The 10,584-nt window shown below is 36.5% G+C and overlaps 1 pseudogene; it reads left to right on the top strand.

Moving 5' to 3' along the window:
* Positions 1–6,181: 6,181 nt before the first annotated feature.
* LOC143390975 (large ribosomal subunit protein uL24 pseudogene) lies at positions 6,182–6,602 on the top strand (annotated as a pseudogene).
* Positions 6,603–10,584: the final 3,982 nt, after the last annotated feature.

Below are 10,584 nucleotides of genomic sequence, written 5' to 3'. Positions count from 1 at the left end.
AGAAAACGAATGAGCACATAACTTCATTTATTAGTCAGTTACTTTATTAATTTAAGATCTAGTCTTTATTAAAAGAGCCTATTTCTCAGATCAGTTCCTGGTAGATAAATTTATTGCATAGGACTTCCAACGATTTCAAAGGGGACTAAGTGACCAGAAATACTCAGAAGAGATCAGGAATGATAGCAATTAACTCTAACCTGACCATACAAGTAGAAATAGTATTTATCATTTCAGTGGCATGATGGAGATTTATAATGTACAACATCTAAACAATTCCAAAATATATACAAAGCACTAAAGTTCTTAAATATAACATGGATTGACAAAATGAAAATACTTTTGAGTCTATGCAAAAAGTCTGAGCTGTTTTCAAGAATAAAGACCTCAACTAAGGTATAAAATTGTGAGTGCATTAACATTAAATTCAAATAACATTCAATTCAGCAATTGTCAAAGTTCCTCATTCATATGTCATAAAAAAAAATGGAGCTTGATGTAAATTTCCATCTCATCTAGCTGCTGTACATTCTTTAAATTTTAATGAGTGGGTGTGCTTACACCTCACGTCAACATATAGAATTTAGTGAAAACTGTGAGTTATAGATTTTTTGGCATATATTACCTACAGTAACAGAACTTTGAGAGCAACCTCTTAAATAATAAATATGTTTTATTGGATTATGTTTCAAGATGAACAGTGGTGTATTGAAAACCATGTTTATGGTCAACAGAGTACTTAACACCCAGTTGCTGCCTCCAAAAATGTTTGCTAAATGAGTAAATATAATTTAATAAGAAAACAATGTGCATCCTATGTACATTATTTCCATGAGCATTCATTCTTTATGTATAAAATTGGAACGGGAGACTAGGAAGAGAGAATAAAGAAAGAATAAAGACAGACGAATAGAAAACTGGCAAAGAAAAGGAAGGAAGAAGAGAGAAAAGGAGAGAAGAGGGGATTTTAAAAAGACTGCAATTCCTTCATTCTCCTCATTACACCTGGCAGCTCCTTGAGAGGTCATTCTTATTAAAACACACTTGTTCTCTCAAACAGAACTTGGAATTTGAAATGGCTTTCAAAAATTCAATACATTCATTTAATGTAAAATAAATGATTTGCTAAAAGGGGGAAAATCCGAGAGGCTGAGTCATGACAGAAAGTCTTAAATCCTATTGGTTTATTTTGATTGCATTTGCAAGTACCTGATGAAAATGTGCAAATCAGCCCCTCTCTGCGGCTCAGGCTTCCTGTTGATTGTGTGACAGAGTTGCCAGGCACATAACACATTTGTTTTACAGCACTGCATGATGAACTCACAGTGTTTTACCTCCAGGACTGAAAGTCCTTAATTTGTTCTTTGAGGAACAGTCTGTTTTCATCAAGAGACATGCTTTCGTTGATCAAGCAATTCTACAGAGAGTGACATTAAAGAAAAAGAATCTGAGGATAAGGGTTAGCAGGAAGTATCTGCCCAGTGCCCATGAAAACATAGCTGTTCTAATTTTCCAATTAAACACATTTATTAATTTTTAAATGAAGTTTCTAGAATATGCCTGCATCCAGCATAATAGCAATCTCCAGGGCAAAGAAAAAAATGAAACAAAAGTAATGGGAAAAAATGGTAAGTGAATTTGTAGTGAGTACTTTGTTTAAAGGAAGTAATATAAGTGTCAAGGAATATGTAACACATTTAAAATGTGCTTTTGGTAAAACACTGCTGTCTGCTTAAAAATCTACCTATTAGAATTCCCTAAATCCTCTTTAAATATGTAGTGGGGTGAGAATAATACATGCATCATAAAGATTGCTTCTCTAATTGGTACTAGATTTCCTTGATATATTCATTCAGTGCATGCTTATTATTTAATCTGCTGCCTATCAGCCTCCATGCTCTGCCTCCCGCTCACACTAGAGGTGGAGAACTGGAGAGGCAGATGCTCTTCCTCCCCACAGGGAGCCTCCATTCTGTCTGAGCTCATCTTGTCAGGCCACTGCAGGGGAAGGTGATTCTGGAGACTTGAGTAAGGAAGAGAGATTTGTGATGTGCTCAGCATAGGAAAAGGACAGGAGTTGGGGCGCTGGGATCAGCATAGAAGCAGAGAGAAGTTAAAGGTTTAAGAGGGAAGAGAGAGACCAAAGAAATGAAGTGAAAAGATGAAGCCTGAGGCAATGAAAAATGACTGAAAAACACTAAAAGCCAGATTGTCTGATATCAACTCTAAAACTCTCTGTTGAGCAGCTCTGTGTGTAAAGACCTTTACCATTACATGAGAATAACCAGAATAACCCAGTGTACCCCCAGAGCAACCACCAGACATAGAGAACTGATGTTCCGCAGAAGGTAGTAACTGCAGCAGAGATGTCAGAAACATTAGCCATGGAAGAATTTGTAGAAATTGTGGAAAATCTTAAGCAGATCTGTATTTGAAATAAAAATTTGAGTTGATCTAAAGGGTAGAGTGAGTCCATGTGAATTACAGATCTCTCTCCTCAGGTGTGTACGTGGAGGAGGGTGTGTGAGTGTGCATGCATACATATATTTTTATGTTATTTACAAATAATTGAGGAAATTTGAATCTCAAATTCAGGAGTCAAGCATTTTTTAAAATGTAAAATTCATCATGCCTGGCCCAACCTGATCTTGCAGGCCCTCAGTGTTTTCACCTGAGCAATAGGGATTTTCACTTTCTACTGTACAGTGCATTGCCAACAACCGAATTAAACAACAGACATTAAAGCAATTTGTGGATTACCACCTGCTTAGCCAGTAATGAGGCTAATAACTTTGCATTCCTACAGCTCTGAACTCTTCATTATGCTTTTCCCATACGTCATCTTCTTTTGTATTCAGAACCACTCTGCAAGAGGGAATCTCATTGTTTGCCTTGAAAGATACTAGAACTAAACTCCAAGAGGCTGAATGTCCCAAAGTCATACCATGTAAATGGCAGAGGCCCCTTCCTACTTCAAAAGTAGCACTTCTCAGCCAGGCCAGGTGGCTCACACCTGTAATCCCAGCAGCTCAGGAGGCTGAGTCAGGGGGATCGTGAGTTCAAAGCCAGCCTCAGCAAAAATGAGGCACTAAGCAAAGTGAAACCCTGCCTCTAAATAAAATACAAAATAGGGCTGGGAATGTGGCTTAGTGGTCCAGTGCCCTGATTTCAATCCCTGGTGCCCCTGCCCCCCAAAAGAGTACCACTTCTCTACAGCATACATTTCCTTCAACCATTTAACAAATCAGATAATCAGCAGCAGCTTCAACTTTGACTACCTTGTTTTTGCTTCTTGTTAGAGTGATCAAATTCTGTAAATTGATCTGGTATCAAATACCTTGAAGTGTCCAATCTTTCTATTTAGTTAAGAACAGATATCTGGACGTATGGAGAAGGTAGATTAAGAAGAGGAAGTAAACTGGAGGAAATGTTGAAGTTGAAAACAGAGCTCCTACCATGCTGGGTAATTGCTTTGCATAGTTTTTTTTAAGCAGAAATTATAGATCCATAATATGCTAATGAACATTCACACTCACAGCGTGCACTGTAATGACTCCGATGGAGAAGCACACAGCTTCCATTCCATTCTGAACAGGCTGTCAAGTGAGATCGTACCTACTTTCCAGCACTCACACATTAAATAATATTTAATTATCAATTTTCCTTTAAAAGACACACATATTCACACCATTTTATAAAATAACATTTTAAGACAATAAAATAGAAAAATAATCAGAGAGAAATAGGTATCTTTTAAGCAAATTGCGAAATTCACCAGAAGTTAAATAGTTTTAAAGGTTAGACAAGTCAAAATTAATTAGGATCCCATGAAAACCTCAATCTCATCCAAGTTCACTGTCAATCACAATTCTTAGAAATGCCAGTGCCTAAGAGACACCATCAATTAAAAGGGGAAAAAAAAGAAAAGAATATTAAGCACAGGACCATCCTGTTAACACTTTCCCTAAACCAGTACTGCTTATCTCCTCAGTATCTGGGTTTGAGTGTGGGTGTGTTTCACATATGTGTGAATAAACTTCCCAGTCCAGACCCTGCCAGCATCCCCCACAGGATCATCAGCCTTTCAGATTTGAGAACATCTGACTTAATTCATTTACTAATTGTCTCCCTGAATCATTTTGCCAAGTGACGGGAGAAAACCTAGAATCATTGGGTAGCTGGCTATTGATACCATCTGCTTCCTCGTCTGGGCCCCAGCAGGATGGTATAGCCATGTCTTGTGCAACAAGGTCACCCCTTCTTTCTTCCACTCTATTTAGGACCAAAATGGTTTTGGCTACTATCATAAATCTGTATTGTTAGAGCACCACATCCCACTCTTTTTTGGCAATTCAAACCTAGGACCTCACACATTCTAGGCAAGCAGCTCTACCCCTGAGCCCCAGACCCAGCCTCCTATTGACGTCCTTTTAAAATTTGAAATCCATTCTAGTTTCTTATTCCTCCCTCTGTAGAGTTCTTATTATGCAAGGATGAGACAATACTTCCTCAGTTCCAGAAACACACTTCTTGTTTATTTCTCCATTATTTGTTCATGGGTGTACAAGTGAATTTATTGATGTGTCACAGTTTAGGTTCCTCCAGAAGGCAACCTGGAAACAAGGATTTAAATGCAAATAGTCCCTTGGATTTTCATCTCAATGATGTATTTCAAGATCTCAATAGATGCCTGAAATTTTAGCTAGCACCAAAACCTACAGATACTTTTTTTTTTTATCCTGTGCTTACCTCTGTATGATAAAGTCTAATTTATAAATTAGGCAAAATAAGAGATTAACAACCACAACTAAAAACATAATAATTACAACAATATACTGCCATTATTGCTACTCCTGAACCTTGGGATCATTATTAAAGTGAGAACATTAAAAGAGAAGAGGGGATTGGGGGAGGGAGGAGAAGAGGATAAGGACGATTTAGGATGATGAAATTGATCAAATTATGTTATATGCATGTACAAATATGTCACAAAGAGACTCACAATTCTGTATAATTAATAGGCATCAATAAAAATGTTTCAGATAATTTTTTTAAATTTACTTGAACATTGTGATAATGTCAGTCTGATAACAGAGATGGGTCATACATGTGACTAATGGGTCATACATGTGACATAATGCGACTAATATACAACATTAACCTGCTGGGCAAAGAGATGATTCATATCCAGGTAGGACAGACCAGGACAGTGTGAAATTTCTTTATGTTACTGAGCATGGTGTGAAACTTAAAACTCATACATTCTTTGTTTCTGGAATTTCAAAATTTTGGAACATCATTGACCATGGATAACTGAAACTATGGAAACCACAACTTCTGGTAAGGGGGCCCTACTTGTATAAAGATAGATAAAGTTAACAGAAATTAATTAAATCTAGGTAGGGGATATTGGTTACTCATTATACAATGATTTGGAATGTTATCCCAGGAAACATCAATGAAGGGGAATAAGTAACAAGTTACATTAATCCTTCTGTACTTCCAGACTGCTATGCTAAGGGCCCAAAACTGGATCTAGCTATTAAAAAACCACCAAGAAAAGAGAAGAAGAATTTGGCAGCTAGAAATTATTATATGGTAGTTCTGTGTTTGCCTAGTATGCATGAGCCCTTGGGTTCAATACCTAGTACCCCAAAACAAAATGTTTTATGGTACTTTTTCCTTATAGGTTGTTTGCTCCAACTGAACTTGAGTTTCTTCTGGGGCCCCATGTCTTTGTCCCTCAACCCTGTGTGATGCTAAGATGTAGTTGATGTTCAATGAGTTTTGTTGAATGAATATGTAGATGAATGAATAAAGATGTCATTTGTGTAAAAAAAAATAAATAAATTTTAAAAAAGAAATTGTTATATGGTAAGGTCCTAGGAAATACTGTTAGAAACCAACATTTTCTGCCACAAGATTAATGCAAGCCAAATAGGATTATAACATAACCTACATCCTCAGAGTGCTTTGGAATAAAATGAATAGAAACATATAGGCCACATAGGTTCTGATGCATGCTAAGTGTTCAATGGACTTTATTATGTCATGCCTATGAGTATTATGATTATGATAAAATCAGTTTTATTGGCTTGTCAGATATTCATTTTTATTCAGTTAAGAATATCATCTCTGGCTCTTCCCTTTTGAGACCATTGCCGAAGGGTCAGTGACCAAAATGAAGTTCAATCCTTTTGTGAAGTTTGAGTGAAGCAAGAACTACAAAAGGCATTTCAATGCACCTTCTCACCTTCACAGGAAGATTATATCCTCCCCTCTTTCCAAAGAGCTGAGACGTACAGTGTTTGATCTATGCCCATCTAAAAGGGTGATGAAGCCCATATTTATAAAGTTCAGCAAATTAGCAAAATGGTCCAAGTGTACAGGAAGAAGCATGTATTTTCTACTGAATGGGTGCTATAGGAAAAGACTAATGGCACAACTGTCCATGTAGGCATTCACTCCAGCAAGGTGGTTATCACTCAGCTAAAACTGGACAAAGACTGCAAAAAGATCCTGGAATGGAAGGCTCCATCTTAAAAAGAGGGAAGGAAAGGGGCAAATATAAAGAAGAAACAATTGAGAAGATGAGAGAATAAAGTAACCATATTAACAACTTGCTTTAAAAACTGCTAAAATGAAAAAAAAATCTCTGTGCTGTTTTTGTGTATTCCTTTTCTATTCTAGAAGTTTTAAAAAAATATTTATAATAAAATGTAAAATATATAAAATTAAAATTGTGGAACATAGAGAGAGACACACAAGGTTTGAAATCATAGCATGGAGCAATGATTGAGCCTAAAAATGCATTACCCAACAATCCTCAAATTTGTCATGATTGTGCAAATAGCAAGATTTCAACCAAGAACAGTTTCTAGCTTACTCTTACTTAAAATACCAAGTTCAGAATTGAGGATTTTTTTTTTTCTGAAACCAAAGGGCTTAGGTTACTTGAGGGTCAAAGATTATATGAAAATAATTTTGGTCACTTTTTTTCATATTAACATATTCAATTACCAAAAATATGAAGTATAGCAACCTATGGTACATGGTTGTCCTTTATACAAAAATTCAGGTTGTACATAGTCATGTGAGCTTTCTCCTGATTCTGAAACTTCAAATAATTTTAATCAGCAGATTATTAAAGGAAGGTATCTTCTTATAGACTCATACAATTCACAGGCATTATTCATGGAAAGACCAATCTTACAAGGACATGTCTGAAACTCAAAAGAAATAGGTTAGAATTTCTCAAACCTTCTTGGTTCATGGCACTCTTAATGTTTAATGATATTTCCAGGGCACCTAGAACTTTACTTTTCCTTTCATTAAGTAGTTCAGTCCAAACACTGCAAAAAGGATTTATGTTCTAACTATCTAGCAACAATTGAAAAAATAACATTGGACATAACTGTAAGGAAAATATATTTTATTTATTTCTTAGCTAATACTCATAATGGAATGTGCATTCTGTGGGATGTTCCCGCTAATCCTACGGCCAACATCCAACAGTTGCATTTCTTTGATTGAGATCTGTCTCTGGCCCTTGGATACAGGTTTCTCACTTGAACAACAGGTGTCAGGGAATTAGCATCCCCAGGAATACTCCTACGTAACCACTAATAAGAGTTGTACATGCTGTATTCTAAATTTGGTTGTTCTTCCACAACTCATTAAGTTGGCAACGTAACATCCAAGTTGGTGGTATTTTATGAAGTGGGACCTTATGGAGGTGATTAGTTAATGAGAGAAGAGCTCTCTTGAATGGCATTAATGTCTTAAAAAAGAGACCAGAAAAAGAGCCCTCACCCTTTCTACAATGTGAGATTACAGTGAAAAGGCCATCTGTGAACCAAGAAGTGGGCTCTCTGCCAGACACCACCAAATTTGCTAGTGAATTTCCCAGTCTCCAGATCTGTGAGAAATAAATTTCTGTGGTTAATAAACTATCCATTGTATGATATTTTCTTATAGCAGCCTGAACACACTAAATTGATGTCTAAATGCTCCTGTTCCCTTATTAATGGGGTGACAGAACTCTGATATTTGTTCTAGTCTGTCTCTCGGAGTTTGCCACTGGAATTAAGCTCCACTTGCCTGAGTGGACTCTTGCTTGCTAACATAGTCTTCTATCAGATGCCTTGACTTTTCTGCTTAGCCTTCTAGTGTTTCCTGGAATCATGCCCTAAGCAAAATACCAATGCATTCGAACCCTGCCCCAGAAGGAGATCAAATTAACACAAATGAATTAATGACACATCTGCCACACACTATGTTTTAGCAATCTTTAAACCCAATGCTAATTGAGAATGCATCAAACCTCCATTTTTAATTACATATATATATGCACATAGTTTCATTTTATTTTTAATTGACTTATAATTGTACATATTATGGGATATATTGTGATATTTTGATACAGGTATACATTGTCTTATAATCAAATCACATTATTTAGCCTATTCTTCACCTCATTTTGGGGGGGATGTGAAAATTGTCAAATCCCTTTCTTAGTTCTTCTGAAATACATAATTTAATATTGTCAATTATAGTCAGCCTACTGTGAAATAGAATACCAGAACTTATTCTTCCTATCTAACTATAATTTTGTACCCATTGATCAATCTCTCCATCTCCCTCCCCTTGCCCCCCTGTCTCTAGTAATCTCAGTTCTACTCTATACTCCCATGAGATTAACTATTTTGTATTCCCCAAATGAGAGAGATTATGTGGAAGTCCTGATGTTTTATATGTATTGGGATTAAAATACTAATATAAATGAAACATTGCTGCAGTCTGGCTGGGCACAAAATCACGAGCCACTCAAACAGGAACAAACTTTATTGTTGAAACTCCCGCCAATGCCCTGTATGCTCCCGGGAAATATGCCCACCCACACATGCTGCGTTCTCCCAGACATACACACCAACAGGAATTCCCTCCTACTGAACTTCCCCAACCAATGGGAACTCTCCAGGGGTCCAGTAGCAGGCCGAGGTGGACAGCAGGGGTCTAATATCCATCTGAATGCAGATCTTAACATAATCATATCATCTCAATGGCTTGCTGGTGTCACCTTTCAACCAAAAATGCCATGCTTGGCATGCTTGCTAAACATATCATCTCTGTTTTCAAAAACTTATAGTCTCCAAAGAGGAAAGACTTATGAACCAACCAGTGATTGACATTATACAGTAAATGCTTGAAAACCCAAGATAAATTGTTCTGAAATACTCAAATAAATTGGCATCCTGCTTGTTCTCATAACCATCTTTACTTTTTCCCTGTGTCCATCTTTACCTCTTTACAGAGACTTGTTAGAATACAACAGAAATATTCAATAAAGGTCACAAAGTCACATGTTGTGGAAATTCCCCTTTGTGATCTCTGCAGTGAGAGTAGAGCTATTTGGTTCATTATGAAACCAAGAACACATGTCTTCCCTTTAGCACACATATGGAAAAAAGTATAACAGAATTAGCAAAAACTCATTACCACTGCTAAGAAAACAGCTCAAAATTGGTGCCCCACTCTTGGTGAGAGAATAGCATCACACTTATTAGTAAAGGTGATTGACTCATGAAAGAAATGGTATGGGAACATTCCCTTTTGTCTGATGTCTCTCCACTTATTAATGATAAAATCCCAAGGGAAAGTTCTCTTCAGAAATCAGAAAAATTTCCTCCTATCTGTGAGTATTAAGGTAAGTAATACCTTGTCAGATTAGCCATGGCTGCTCAGGTGGACTTCAGTTAAATAACTAGGTAAATTATAGAGAGATTGAGGGGTATAGAATGAATTCATAATCATTTACTGACCATCAACAACAATAAATTGGTGAAATAGAATTCCAGAACTTATTCTTCCTATCTAACTATAAAATAAAATTAGAATTACTTTAAAATACTTTAAGTACTTTAAAATAATTCGTAGTTATTTTTAATTTAAATATATATGCACCAAAGGTCTATGGTTGGCATTGTCAAGAAAGTAGGAGGAAAATAATTCTGTTAATATCATAAGACTATTAGTAATGTGACCATGATCACTGCTAGCGATAACAATAAAAAAACTCAAATACTGGAAGATCCAGGCCAAAGGGGGCAGGCTAAGAGGCTGCCACTCTGTTCACTCAAAAGGAAAGACAAATTCCCTTGAACATTTAGTACTGAACTCTGTTGGTCAGATATAGCCTATAATTTGTGCCCCTGTGGTTAAGAGTCAGATGGGAGGAAATTTAAAACTCAACTAGGGGTTGCCTAGAATAAAACATTGAGAGGGAAATTGTGTGTTTATATGGTTATGGTTACCATGTTGCTATGGCAACCCTCTGTAAATACTGACATGGGTAACACCTAACTCATCCTTGTCTCACTTAATTTGGCTTCAGACAGCAAGAAAATTGAGTTATCCTCACTCAGGTACACATTGAGACAAGTGCACACACAAACAAATACATAGACACATACAAAACCAGGAAAGAACATTTTAAACACTTGCGCAAAGCCAGATGTTCTATCTAATTTCCAAAGCATTTTAAATACATAAAATTGATGAATGGAGATGTAATATCACAATGCA

This window comes from Callospermophilus lateralis, chromosome 2 (assembly GCF_048772815.1).
Source record: "Callospermophilus lateralis isolate mCalLat2 chromosome 2, mCalLat2.hap1, whole genome shotgun sequence".
Classification (NCBI taxonomy): domain Eukaryota; kingdom Metazoa; phylum Chordata; class Mammalia; order Rodentia; family Sciuridae; genus Callospermophilus; species Callospermophilus lateralis.
Note: the sequence above shows the minus strand (reverse complement) of the source record. Positions and strands in the feature narration are given on the sequence as shown.